Source organism: Narcine bancroftii, chromosome 6, assembly GCF_036971445.1.
Source record: "Narcine bancroftii isolate sNarBan1 chromosome 6, sNarBan1.hap1, whole genome shotgun sequence".
Lineage (NCBI taxonomy): Eukaryota > Metazoa > Chordata > Chondrichthyes > Torpediniformes > Narcinidae > Narcine > Narcine bancroftii.
The window spans coordinates 49702872-49716807 of NC_091474.1; the positions used below are offsets into that span (position 1 = coordinate 49702872).

Sequence of the window (13936 nt, forward strand, 5' to 3'; positions counted from 1 at the left end):
AATGGAGATGTGCAAGATCTTGAGAAGCAGAGATTAGCCACACAGTTGATGTAGGGGGTTAGTGCAACACCATTGCAGTGCCAGTGATGGGGACAGGTTCAAATCCCATGTTGTCTGTAAGGAGTTTGTGTGCTCTCCCCGTGTCTGCGTGGGTTTTCCCCAGGGACTAAGGTTTCCTCCTACCATTTGAAACATGCCAGCGGGGGGGGGGGGGGTTGTATGTTAATTGGGTGTAAATTGGCTGGCACAAGCTCGTGGGCTGAAATGGTTTGCTACCGTGCTGCATCTCTAAATTAAAATTAGATTAAAATAATAGGAGTGGATAGCCAGCGCCTTTTTCCCCAGGGCGACGATAGCCAATTCCAAAGGACATCTGTTTAAGGTGAGTGGAGAAAAGTTTAGGGGAGATGTCAGGGGTAGTTTTTTACTTTAATAAAACCAGAGTTGGCGATGCCTGGAATGCACTGCCAAGGGATGTGGTGGAGATTGACATTATAAGGTCATTTAAATTACTCTTAGATAGGCGTATGGACTATCTAAGACAAATAGAGGGTTATAGGCTGTGAGGGAGGTCATGCTTAGATTGATGCTGGAATAGGTTTATATAGATCAACACAACATCATGAGCTGAAGGGCTTTATATTGAACAAGACTGAGAACACTTCTGTCAGGAAGTGTACAGGAAAAGGAGTATGTGCATTTAACAATTCAGCTACATCCTGAGCAGGAAATATGCTGATTTCTTACCAGTGTTGTTATTTCCACTTCCCTACACGATCCAAAGAGTTATAACTCAGCACAATGCACCTGTGCAATGGAAGGCAATTATGAAATCATAATTAGTAAATTGCTTAATCATTTACTCTGGTAAGTGTTGCAATCTTTGGATCATCCTTAGACTTGGCTCATGTTTCAGTACTTCACAAGGTGCATTCTGGTTGGACCTGAAGCAGTTTCTCACTCATTTCAAGTCTTTTGTTGTTTGCAGGCATGGTTGGCTTTCCAAAAATACAAATGATGAGACCCCTTTTGGAGCAGGGCAAGTGCTGAGAATGCAAATGATGGCAAGTGGGGATAGCTGGCAGCAGGAAGCAATTCATAAAGCAATTCACTTATTGTGATCTGATTTAAGACCAATGGATGAAATATCAGAGCATCACAAGATGGACCATGGCATCAAGCACAACTGTACCCAGACTAAGGCAGCGATGGACCTCCATCACTCTGAGATTAATGTACTTGGCTTCTTCCAGTCAACTGCTGGAAGACAAATGCGATATTAGGCAGTTTTCGGGAGAGTGCCTCATGATGTGGAAATTGAGGGGTCTGACGTCAAGACAAGCACTTTAAGTTCATTCACTGTTGCCAGAGCCACGCAGTGGATCTAGAGAAATGAGCACAGGACAAGCAGTCACGACCGGCTCACTCACTCACTGACTTTGACGTTTGATAAGAGGGGAATCCCATTACCTAAATGTGCCCTTTGCTGACTAGTCAGAGGCAGAAAATCATGGTTCCATTTTTTATTTTTTTGTCATTTGCACCATCGACCTCAGCAAGTCACAGAATGATTGCTGATCAACATCGGTCATAGTCTCATGACAATGACCAGGCTCCAACATGTGCCCGTACCAGGCTACAATGAGCATCAGTAAACCCTGGACCAGATTCCTCAGCAAACAGGGTGGTTTTCAGTGAATACCAAGGTAGGTATTGAGGAGGGGAATGAGGATCAAGAGGAGGAGAACAGCCGAGTGTTGCAAGTTCCTTTCTGGTTGCGCTTTCAAAAGTTTTCATGAGTGATGCCCCAGCTTCAACAACTCTCCGATCAGCAATCCTATCATTCCTCCAGCCTTTGTCACCAACTATCACAATATCTTGGACACAAACTGAAATTCACTGGTCATTTTATTTTACATCCTAATTTTATCCATTCATTTAATTTCCCACATTAAGCTAATTTAATCATTTTTTGTCCAGGTATTTTCTTCTCCTCTACCATTGGTTAACTTGGTATTCAACAGGTTGTTTGCCTTGCAAATAAAGGTTGGGTGGCAAAAGACTCCAGTTAAGCAGTTTGTAGTTGGCCTTGAGGAACCATCGCGACCCGAAATAACCCAATTAAGGGCATGGCTGCAAAAATCTAGGCTAGAGGCCAATGCAATCCAGGAGAACAATGGCAGTGTGGCGAAGCTGTGAATAGGAATAGTCCCATTCCATGAATCACACATTAATGTTCCTTGCACCATCTGTCATTCCTGAGAAGCAGTGCCCCAGGAAGCCCTGCAATCTGCAGGGGTGTGATTCCAAGCAGTACACAAAGGACACAGCACAGAAACAGATGCTGCGGTTGTCCGTGAACATAGAAACATAGGTGCAGGAGTTGGCCATTTGGCCCTTCAAGCCTACACTGCCATTCAATATGATCATGGCTGATTAGTACCCGGTTCCTGCCTTCACTCCATACCCCCTGATCCCCTTAGCCACAAGGGGTAAATCTAACCTATTCTTAAATATTGACAAGGAACCGGCCTCAACTATTTCCTGTGGCAAAGAATTTCACAGATCCACCACCCTCTGAGAGAAGAAATTTTTCCTCATCTCAGTCCTAAAAAGCTTTCCCCTTACCCTTTAACTGTGACCCCTGGTTCTGGTTTTTCCTAGCATTGGAACCAACCTACCTGCGTCTAGCCTGTCTTTATGTTTCTATAAGATCCCCCTTCAATTTTCTAAATTTCAGAGATTACAAGCCTAGTCTATCCAACCTTTCTTCATATGCAAGTCCTTCCATCCCTGGTATCAGTCTAGTGAATCTTCTCTGCACCCCCTCCATGGCAAAGATGTCCTTCCTCAGATAAGGAGACCAAAACTGCACGCAGTACTCAAGATGTGGTCTCACCAGGCTCTGTACATGTGTAGCAGGAACTCTGTACTCCTGTACTCAAATCCTCTTGCTATGAACGCCAACATACCATTCACCCTCCTCACCACCTGCTGCACCTGCAGGCCCACTTTCAACCAACGTCTGATGCACAGCATCTCCCCTTTTCCTAAACAGATACCATTTAGATAATAGTCCTGTTTCCTGTTCTTACCTCCAAAGTGGATAACCTCACATTTATCCACATCATATTGCATCTGCCACGTCTTGGCCCACTCGCCTAACTTGTCCAAATCACTCTGCGCCTTTCTAGCATCCTTAACACAGCCAATCCCACTACTCAACTTTGCGTCATCTGCATAGTCATGAACCACAGCAGCTCCTTCCTAATCGAAGTCCCTGCACCTTCAGATGCCTTTTTAGTTCCTTCTTCAAGCCTCACACCTCACTACGATAATACTTTCCTACTACCCTCTGGATACAGAAGTTCCTTCTGAATTTCTTGTTTGATTTTGCAGCACATGTGGCTTATTAAAAAGTGACAAATGGTACAATTTTAAAAATAATTTTCTTCATGCCCAAATTGTAAGACTCCCTGATGACTTGATGAACATTGACAGATTACTATAATCCCTTTAGATGCACAATAGCAACTCTCGAAGTCTACGGACCACTGGTTGAGATTCCACTGTAGCATCTGTATCTTTGATGAGAGCAGAAATAAAAGCTGCAATAATTGCCATCATGGATAGATCACGTTTACCAAAGTAAGTGACCCAGGTTGGAATGGCTGTGTCCAGATCTAGAAAGGACTGATTCTGGGGACCTCTTGTGATGACTGCATTCTGCTTATTGTGGCAGGTGTGCCAAACATGTGTTATTTCTGCCCGTCAGCCTTCTTCCATATCCTGGCACCTCCCATGTGGTGAGTTGGCACCAGCATTTTCTGTCCCTCACTCCCTCCCTCCTTGCTTCCACTGTTGGTCCTGCAGCCTTGCATGTAATGTCATCCTTATTCTCAGTTTCTGATGCAAGTGTAAAATATAAAGGTAAGCTTCCATTGCATAATACTACATTTAGAATGTAACATACCTGAAATTCTTTGCCCCTCACAGAAACCTATGGCACCTGGTGTTCCTGGGTGGTCTCCCTTCCTCCCTCTGACCAGGCCTGAGCCTGCTTAGCTTCCAAGATCAGACAATCCCAGGCGTATTCTGGCTTTTAGGCTTCTATGTCATCGCTGTGTCAGGGTACGAGCTGGTAATTACAGTGTCTTCAAGGAAAGGCATCAACACCACTTTTGTCTTCTTCCTCTCACTGGAACAGATCCAGTTTTTTGATTACTTGAATTTGAACAAGAACGAAAAAGGCTGAATTATGAGGAGGAGGGAGGCAAAGGAGCTTTTGCCAATTGCAGTTTCTCAGCTACCATGAGATAGTTGCTCAAGTGCATAGGTTTGTCATGTGTTAAACCTCTTCCAGTACTGGCATTACTTCCACACGTTCCACCAGCAGATGTTTGGAGAACATTCATCCTTCTTGGAATACAGGATGTCTCTCTTCCTTTCCACACCGTGTATCAATGCAGAATCAGAATCAGGATTTATTATCGTAAACAAGTCGTGAAATTCAGTGTTTTGCAACAGCATCATAGTGAAAAAAAATATTGTAACCATCTTACAACATTACTATAAAAATAATAACAATTATATTGCATGAAAAGCCTTTGGTTCATTGATTATCCAGGAATCTGATGGCCGTGGGGAAGAAGCTGTCCTTGTGCTGCTGAGTGCTCGTCTTTAGGCTCCTGTATTTACCCCCCTCCCCACCGATGGTCGCAGAGTGAAAATGTCATGGCCTGGGTGGTGGTGGGGTCCTTGAGGGTAAAGGCTGCTTTTTTAAGACACCGCCTCATGTAGATGTTCTTGATGGAGTGAAGTCTGGTGCCTGTGGTGTCGCAGGCTGAATTAACAACCCTCTGGAGATTTTTTTGTCCCGAGAGTTTGGTCGCAGTGATGCGACCAGCCAGAATGGTGGTCACCTGCAGATGTTTACGAGAGTCTTCGGTGACATACTGAATCTCTTCAGACACCTCACAAAGTATCGCCGCTGGCGAGCCTTCATTGTGATTGCATTACCATCACAATACCTTCTCATTCTCACACGTTCAGCTACTCCTCACTTTCAAAAGGATTGTGACAGAGTATCAAGAGGTGGTTTTGGGGGAATTGTTAGAGCAGGTTGCACACACACATTTTAAAACACTGAATATTTGCAGGACTTTTGCAGAATGCTTTTTTTGCAGGAGGCAAAAATGCCTGGGAGAGCATGTGATCTTTGCAGGCAGAGAACTGATTTGCTTTCAGAGAGGGAAGGTGTGAAACAGAGAGAGGAGTCACAGAAATTGTTTCCAGAAGGACAGAGCTGGCAAACTTTGGAAGGCTGTCCGGTCAAAGGAGAAGACTGGCGATCTGAAAGGTGACCTGAAAGAAAGAGGATCATCTGGAGAACCCTAAAGGGGGCAAGTTTCGTCAGCAAGACTAATTGAGAAGGAATCAGTTGCGGATGTCCTGGAAAAGGAATCTCTCTCTGAAAACCAGCAAGAATTCTCCTGAGTGGTAACCATTTGCCTGTTAAGCACCAAAGACTGGTAAACTTTGTTAATGCTAACTTCTGTGCACAGTACAAGAATTGCCTGCAACCAGTGAGATTGGACTGTGATCCAAAGAACTTTTCTAATTTTAAATATACATTACACACCTGCACTTAGTATTCGAGGGGGGATTAAATAGTTAGGTAGTTTAAGTAATAAGTTAAAGTTCATTTCTGTTTTCTTGTTCAAATATAATTAAAAACTACTTTTGTTTAAGTAACCCTGTGTTGTGGTACATATGTATTGCTGTTGGTTTTTGGGGACCTCTGGACTCCATAACAGGATCCCCAGATCTTCTGGGTTTAAAAGATGCAATCTGCCTTTTCTTCCATGTTCTGGGAATGTATCTTTCTGTTGATGGCAAATGTACTGCAAAGGTAGTCCTGGCTGGACACCACAGTCTAAGAAATAACAAAGTATGGATGCAAAATAATTATGCACCAGATTCTCAAACATAATTCTGGAAGTTTACAGTAAAACCAAATGAAGATTATGAAATACAAAATACAAAACAGACTTAGCTTCTTCATTCATTAACCTACCTGTATTCTGTTTCCACATGGACAGCCACTTTAATACTATAAATGTTAGTGATTGTTTGTCAACTTCATGTACAAACAATATTTACAGAAGAAAATGTAGTTTTACGAAAGGTACTGATCTCCTTTTGCCCAGTGTTCAGGCATTGGTGACAATTAACTGAAGGCAAGATTTTGATTGTCCATTCTGAATGGCATGACTTCACTTTAGAGAATTATACTTCAGAGCATTCTATTTGATAGCAGTGTTTAATCCTGAACTTTCTGTCAAAGTATCTCAAAATTGTTCCTACATTTTTAGCCGCAAAATACTTTGCTGGATGCAGAACAAAAGAAAATTCATCTTCTGCTATATTGTCAACTGGTAAATGAGCTACCTTTGCACTCCTGTTTATTTTTCAAATGTCAGTGAAAATGATAACGTTTCAATTCATGCCACCAAGATGCAAAACAACTGTAAGAGGGAAATACTGTTCTTTTAAGCTTCACTGTGCACTAATGAATTCTGAGGATCAATATTCTTTATCAATATCGACCACTAGCTTACATCAACAGTGATGAAATGTTTTTAAAGGCTGATGATGAAGCATATCAGCTCCTGTCTGAGCGATGACATGGATCCATTCCAGTTCGCCTATCGTAGCAACAGGTCTACAACTGATGCCATCTCACTGGCTCAACACAAAGCTTTGAAACATCTGGACAGCAAAGATGCATATATCAGGATATTCTTTATTGACTACAGTTTGGCATTTAACACCATCATTCCATCAAAACTGATCATCAAACACCAGGACTTGTGAGTTAACACCCCATTGTATAATTTTCTCACCTCCAGACAACAATCAGTGAGGATTGGCAAGAACTTCTCTTCCACAATCTCCATCAGGACTGGAGCATTATAGGGCTGTGTTCTTAGCCCCCTGCTTTACTCACTTTACACTTACGACTGTGTGGCCCAGTATGACAATAACACCATCTACAAAATTGCCAACGATACCACAGTAGTGGGTTGTATAAAGGAAAGGGATGAATTAGCAGACAGGATAGAGATTGAAAACTTGGTAAATGGTGCACCAACAACAACCTCGCACTCAATGTCACCAAAACTAAGGAGCTGATTGTTGACTTCAGGAAGGGAAAACCAGAGGTTTACAATCCAGTGATCATTGGGGGATCAAAGGTGGAGAAGGTGAGCAAATTTATGTTCTTGTGTGTCACTATCTCAGAGGATCTTTCCTGGACCAAACACACCAATGGCATCATGAAGAAAGCACGTCAACGTCTCTACTTCCTCAGGAGTTTGCAGAGGTTTGGTGTGACATCAGAAACCTTAGCAAATTTCTATAGAGGTTTGGTGGAAACTGTGCTGAGCGGCTGCATCACGGTGGTATGGGAACACCAATACCCCTGAGCATAAAGCATTTCAAAACGTAGCCCAGAACATCACAGGCAAACCCTCCCCGCTACTGAGTACATCTACAGGGAACACTGCATCAAAGACACACATCAACCAGCACACGCTGCTACCATCAGGAAAGAGGTCTCGGTGCCACAGGACTCGCACCATCAGGTTCAGGAACAGCTGCTCCCTCTCCCCCATCAGACTCCTCAATGACAAACTCAATTAGGGACTCAGTTAAAGGATTCTTACTTGCACACTTTATTGATTTTCTTTTTGTTCTCTCTGTATTGCACAGTTTGTTTACATTCGTTATCGGTTTATAATTCTTTTGATTATTTACATGTTTTACACTATGTACATTTTATTTTTAGTGCTACCAGTTAATGGTAATTCTGTCTGGCCCACAGCAAAAAAGAATCTCAAGGTGTATGTGATGTTATGTATGTACTCTGACAATAAATCTGAAATCTTTTAAGTGCAAATGTTCATTTCCTGGGCCACAATAGACAATTAATAAAAAAAATTAAGGGGTTAGATTAATCAGTGGATTTTTAAAATCTTTTCTTATCTTTAGATTAATTAGTTAAACATAAGTTTAAATATGGTTATCCTGGATCATATCATTGATGAGGATGGAATGCACCCTTTGTCCAGATAAAGGGATGGTTTAATTTAGTCTTATCTGTTTTCTATCCATAGCTATATTGGGATATATTTTGAGAAAGAGATAAACTGTTAATCAACATATTTGTAGAATTTGATATCTTAAAGAAACAATTTTTTTTGAAAATTTTATCTATGAATGACAAAAAAAATTATACAAGCAGAATACAAGCCAATACATAATATTTGATCCCATATAAACCCCCCACCCCCCAACCCTATCCCATCCAGACCTCCCAACCTCCCTCTAAACTACCCCAAAAGAAAGAAAAAAGCAAAAAGAAGAGATCAACTGACATAACACCCTTCAATTATTTACCATGGTTTGATAGCAGTGTTTAATCCTGAACTTTCTGTCAAAGTGTCTCAAAATTGTTCCTACATTTTTAGCCGCAAAATTCTTTGTTTATGCAGAACAAAAGGCGACACCATCAATGTATGGGAAAAAAAGATATCAATGATTAAATCGGATGTATTCCATATTCAGGCTCCAAGTTCAAACAAAAAAAGAATGATTATTTCTTAAATTATATATGATCTTTTCCAAGGGAATACAAGATCTCATTTCCACATGCCATCTTTCAATACTCAAATTAGTCTCATTTTTCCAAGTAATTGCAAGCCATTTTCTAGCCACACCTAAAGCCAATCTCAAAAAAAAGCAATTTGAAATCTATCTAGTTTTAAATCCAAACTCAATTTTTTAATATAACCCAATAAAAAATCATAGGATCAAGTGAAATTTTAAATTTAAACTTAACTTCCAGAAATTCCTTAACTTTGCTCCAAAAAGGTTTAACCATCTCACAGAACCAAATCGAATATAAAAATGAACCCACTTCCTTATGGCATCCAAAACATAAATCAGAAGAGATATATTTGTATTTTGTTAATTTCTCTGGAGTCTTATATAATTGAAGAAACAAGTTAAATAAACAATCATGGACAGGTTTTTGATTTCCGCTATATGTTTAATATGTGATATGTACATGATATGGCCTGTTGTTCGTTATATTAAATGATTTTGTATGTAGGATTTATATGTTAAATTAAAAAATATTTTAAAAAGAAAATTAAAAATTAAATTTAGACACACACCACGGTAACAGGCCATTTCATCTCTATGAGCCAGTGGCGCCCAATTTACACTTCATTAACCTACAATCCCCGGTACATTTTTGAAGGGTGGGAAGAAACCAGAGCCCCTGGAGAAAACCCACACAGGGAGGACGTACCAACTCCTTCATGGACAGGCCGGGGTTTGAACCCAAATCCGGTCTCATTGGCTGGCACTGAAAGGCTGTTGCGCTAACCGCTACACCACCCGCGCTGCCCCTGGGCTGATGAATTCACACAACAAAATGGCTTGTCAGAAATCAGAAGAAATATAGCTCGTTTAGGCTGTGGAATTCATGATTGCATGGCATAGTTGAAGTGAATCGCATAGCAGTGGGAGCAAGTAAATTTGCAAGAATGAAAAGTGACATTGAGAACTCTTGAGTGAACGGGGGTGGGCAAAAGGTTACAATGAAGTTTGAAGCCAGACAGAGGTTTGCTGATTGAATGTAATAGACGAGAACCTTATGTTTGAGAAGTAGCGTTTAAGACAAGGAGGGATCATTATCTGCACTGAATTATTATCAATAATAGTGAAATTAGCATCACTATTCATCTTAACAGGGAGATCATTTATCAGCGCTGGCGTTCTCTTTTAATAAATTGGCTGGAGCTACAACTGCTGTGGAGAGATACAGACAAATGGTACCATTTTAAAAAGTGACTAGAGAATTTTATTGCTTTTGCCAGAAGAGACAAATTATTATTTTTTAAAAAACATCACCAACAAACAAGCAATGAAATCCAGTTGGCTGCAATCAGTTCTACTGTTGCAATCAAGCTCATACAGATCCCCAGAAACATGTAAATTGTATTTGCATTTGATCATGCAGGAGTTCATTATGGGTCAAGGAGTGATATGCACAGCAGATTTGAGAACTAGTTCTGCTGCTCAACCTTATTTGTGGCACTGACTCAAAGTAATTAGATTTGAAGATACTGTCGTCGTTCGGAGGTTGCAGAGAAATGCCGCTCATCAATAACGTTCATTGCAGCCGAGTTATTACTTCTCATTATTCCGGGAGAACATCAGCATTTCAGAAGGAAGACAATCAGTACATTGGTAAATAGTCATCACTACTTCAAAAACTTTTTCACCGTGTACACTGCAAAACAAAAATGACATTTCCATTAAAATCGTGAAAGCAGTGCCCTTCCCATCTACACTTAAAAGTGTTGTTCATTGCCATGAACATGTAACAAAATTTAGGGTTTTGTGGCAGCATCTCAGTGCAAACATTGCTATAAAATTACATGCTTAAAAATAAATAAATTATTGCCAAAGGTAGTGTTTACAGTTCATTATCCATTGTCCAGTTAACACAATACCTTTAGAGCACCAGCGATTGGGACTGGGGTTCAAATCCCGCCATGACTGTAAGGAGTTTGTACGTTCTCCCCGTATCTGGGTGGGTTTCGTCTGGCAGCTCCGGTTTCGTCCTACCGTTTGAAACATTAGGTTGATTGGGTGTAAATTGGGTTGCACGGACTCATGGGCCGAAATGGCCTGTTACTGTGCTGTATGTCTAAAAAAAAATGTGATGCCGTCCTTGTGCTGCTAGGTGGTTGTCTTCAGGCTCCTGTACTTCCTTCCCGATGGTAGCAGCATGAAGAGGGCATGGCCTGGGTGGTGATGGGCTTTTAGGATAGATGCCACTTTCTTAAGACACCAACTCTTGTAGATGTCCTCAATGTCCTGATGCCCGTGTTGAGGCAGGCCAAGTTCACAACGCTCTGTAGTTTTTTCCGTCCTGTGCATTGGCATCTCCATGCCAGACAGTGGTGCAAGCAGTCAGAATGCTCTCCACCTGTAGACATTTGCAAGAGTCTTTGGCGACCTGCCATATCTTCTCAAACTCCTCACGAAATATAGCCACTGGTGTGCCTTCTTCTTCGTGAATGCATCAACATGGAGGTCCCAGGACAGGGCAGTTGACACCCATGGAATGATGAAGTTCTTAACCCTTTCCAATGCTGACCCCTCGATGAGTACTGGTTCGTGCGCTCCTGATTTCCCCTTCCTGAGGGCCACAATCAGCTCCTTTGTTTTGTTAATGTTGAGTGCAAGGTCATATTTGTGGCACTACTTTCCCTCCTGTACACCACCTCATTGCTATCGGTGATCGTCCACACGTGCCACTTTTCTGACAGATGTCCCACCTCCTGGTGTTGTTTGTAAGCCTGAAGAAAACCAAAATGGCAACGTTCCATCCCAAACCGCAAGATATATGGCAGCAGTGAAATGTTTTAAAGGCAACCCTACATACTTTCACCATCTACGACAGAATTGATTTTATGGTTAGTTGATAAAAATGAACGGAGTGAGCAGCATTATAAGGGGTTTAAACCAAATAACTGCAGTGTTCATGGATGTACAAAGTTGATTTTGATGAAGAATTGAACACATTCATAACAACAGTTATCTGTTTCAAGGAGTACAATTAAAAGCACTTGTCTGGAGCTTAATCACTGCATGACATTAGCATCATGGTCTTTTAAACCTGTAGCTTCAAAATTAAGCTTAGCGTATTCATCTTGTATTGATTTGTAATTATGAAAAAGATAAGGAAAATCTAAACATGTAAATTACATGAGCAAACAGAATTCAGTCCAGGTCACTGCTCCCGATGGAATACTTACATCTTGCAAGCAGCAGAGTATAGACCTTCACAGCTCTCAGCTCTTTTACCGAGGATAAATTACAAAACAAACAATGCTGCAGAAGAGCTTGAAGATGTTTCATTCAAACATGTTCACTTTGGAATCAATGTTTACTATGGACTCTTCCTCTAAACAGTCATTTTAGAATCAATGTTTACTATGGACTCTTCCTCTAAACAGTCATTTTAGACTAATCATTAATGAAGTTCATGCAAATCCAATATCACTGCTTTACGAACAAAGAGATGAGTCATTCCCAGCTGCCACAAGCTGTATTCCTGAGTGAACAATTACCAGCCGGAGAATAAAAAAGATGTGACATGAGGATTTATTTATTTTGAAGGCGGATCGGAATTCGGGTTAAGGTCCTTTCCTAACTGAAGGTTTAGTTTGGATTGTTACTGAATGAGTTTGAGTTTAAAAACCATCAGTTATTCAAACAATGGAATAATTCAAATCAGGTGGACATGATGTGGTCTGAAGATGGAGGTTAATTAAGGAAGAAAGCCCACAGCTGTAAACCAGCATCTGATGTGCTTTCAAGTAAAGCAAAAAGTGAAGCTTTTTCATGAATGAAGTAATTTTAAATATAATTTTTCTTTAAATTTTTACATTTAGACACACAGCACGGTTACAAGCCATTTCGGCCCATGAGTCTGTTCCGTCCAATTACACCCCATTAGCCTACATCCCTGGTATGTTTCTGAACAGTGGGAGGAAACCGGAGCCCACAGGGAAAACCCACGTGGACACGGGGAGAACGTACAAACTCCTTACAGACAGTGTGGGATTCAAACCCGTCCCGATCACTGGCGCTGTAAGAGCGCTGTGCTGAACGATACACCAACTGGGCCGCCCTGTCATGTAATCTATCGTAAAGATATCAAAAACAATGACTGAGGGAAAAAACACAAAGAAAATGAATTTGATTGTAAAGTGACAAAGTGAATGTTACCTTACATTTCAATTACAGCCTATCTTGTCCTCCACACTCCACTACATCAAAGACCCTTCTTAATGTTATTGTTGTCACTCTCCCTTTTTCTAAAGCTTGAAGCTTTTCTGAGCCAGAACTTTTCCAAGCTCTAATCCGATGTCATTACCTGTGATTTTTTTTTCACAGAAGCTGCCTGATCTGCTGAGCATTTCCCTTTATAAGAGTTTGCTGGCCCAACTTATTGCATCAACTTTGCAATAAGGCGGGATGGTTGGTGTAGTGGTTGGCTTAACCCCTTTACAGCGCTAGCAATCAGGACCAGGTTTCGAACTCCACATTGTCTGTAAGGAATTGGTACATTCTTCCTGTGTCTGCATGTGTTTTCCCCGGGACCTTCGGTTTCTTCCCATCATTCGAAATGTCTGGGAGGTGTAGGTTAATAGAGCAGCACGGACTCATGATCCGAAATGGCCTGCTACCGTGCTGTCTGTACAAATTTTAAAACATTAAATTTAACTGAAAATCTAAAAATGACATTTCATTAAATTGGTGTTAGTTAAAGCGAGGGATCAGGAATGGAGAGTTCAACGGCTTTCCATGTTGGACCAGCCAGAGTTAATTACAACCACTTCCCAACTCAAACATTGAAAAGCAAAGGCTGCAAATAACATCTGAAATTTTTAAAAAATGGAAAATCTCAGCAGGTCAGGTGGCATCTGTTGTCGGAGAAGCAGTCACAGACATTTCATCGAAACTGGGAAGTGAGAAGTTGTTCATATTTCAGGTTGAAGCCAACTAAAAAAAAACTCTTCATCAGATTGAACCTGTCTTGCAGGGTTTGTTTTTTCATTTAGTTTTGGAATGTGGGCCCAGTTTTAATCCTATCCTTAACTGCACTTGAAAAGATGGCAGTAAAGCTTTTGTATGTTCATTCAGGTACAGTTATAGGCTGTTCAGTGGTGACCATATTGTCTGTGTGATAATGAAGGAATTACAAAGTGTGAAGTGTGACTTGGAGAACATACTGGCACCTGCAGAACAAACAATCTGCTGCTGGGTCGAGCAGCAGCAGTAGGAGAAA

At 41.1% G+C, this 13936-nt stretch overlaps 1 long non-coding RNA gene across 1 annotated transcript in view; it reads right to left on the minus strand.

Moving 5' to 3' along the window:
• Nucleotides 1-9905: 9905 nt before the first annotated feature.
• The window catches only part of LOC138737510 (uncharacterized), a 132464-nt gene continuing 128433 nt past the window's right edge, over nucleotides 9906-13936 (minus strand). Inside the window, exon 2 of the long non-coding RNA XR_011340988.1 lies at nucleotides 9906-10363. This is a non-coding gene — a long non-coding RNA (uncharacterized lncRNA). The remainder of the gene's footprint in view (nucleotides 10364-13936) is intronic.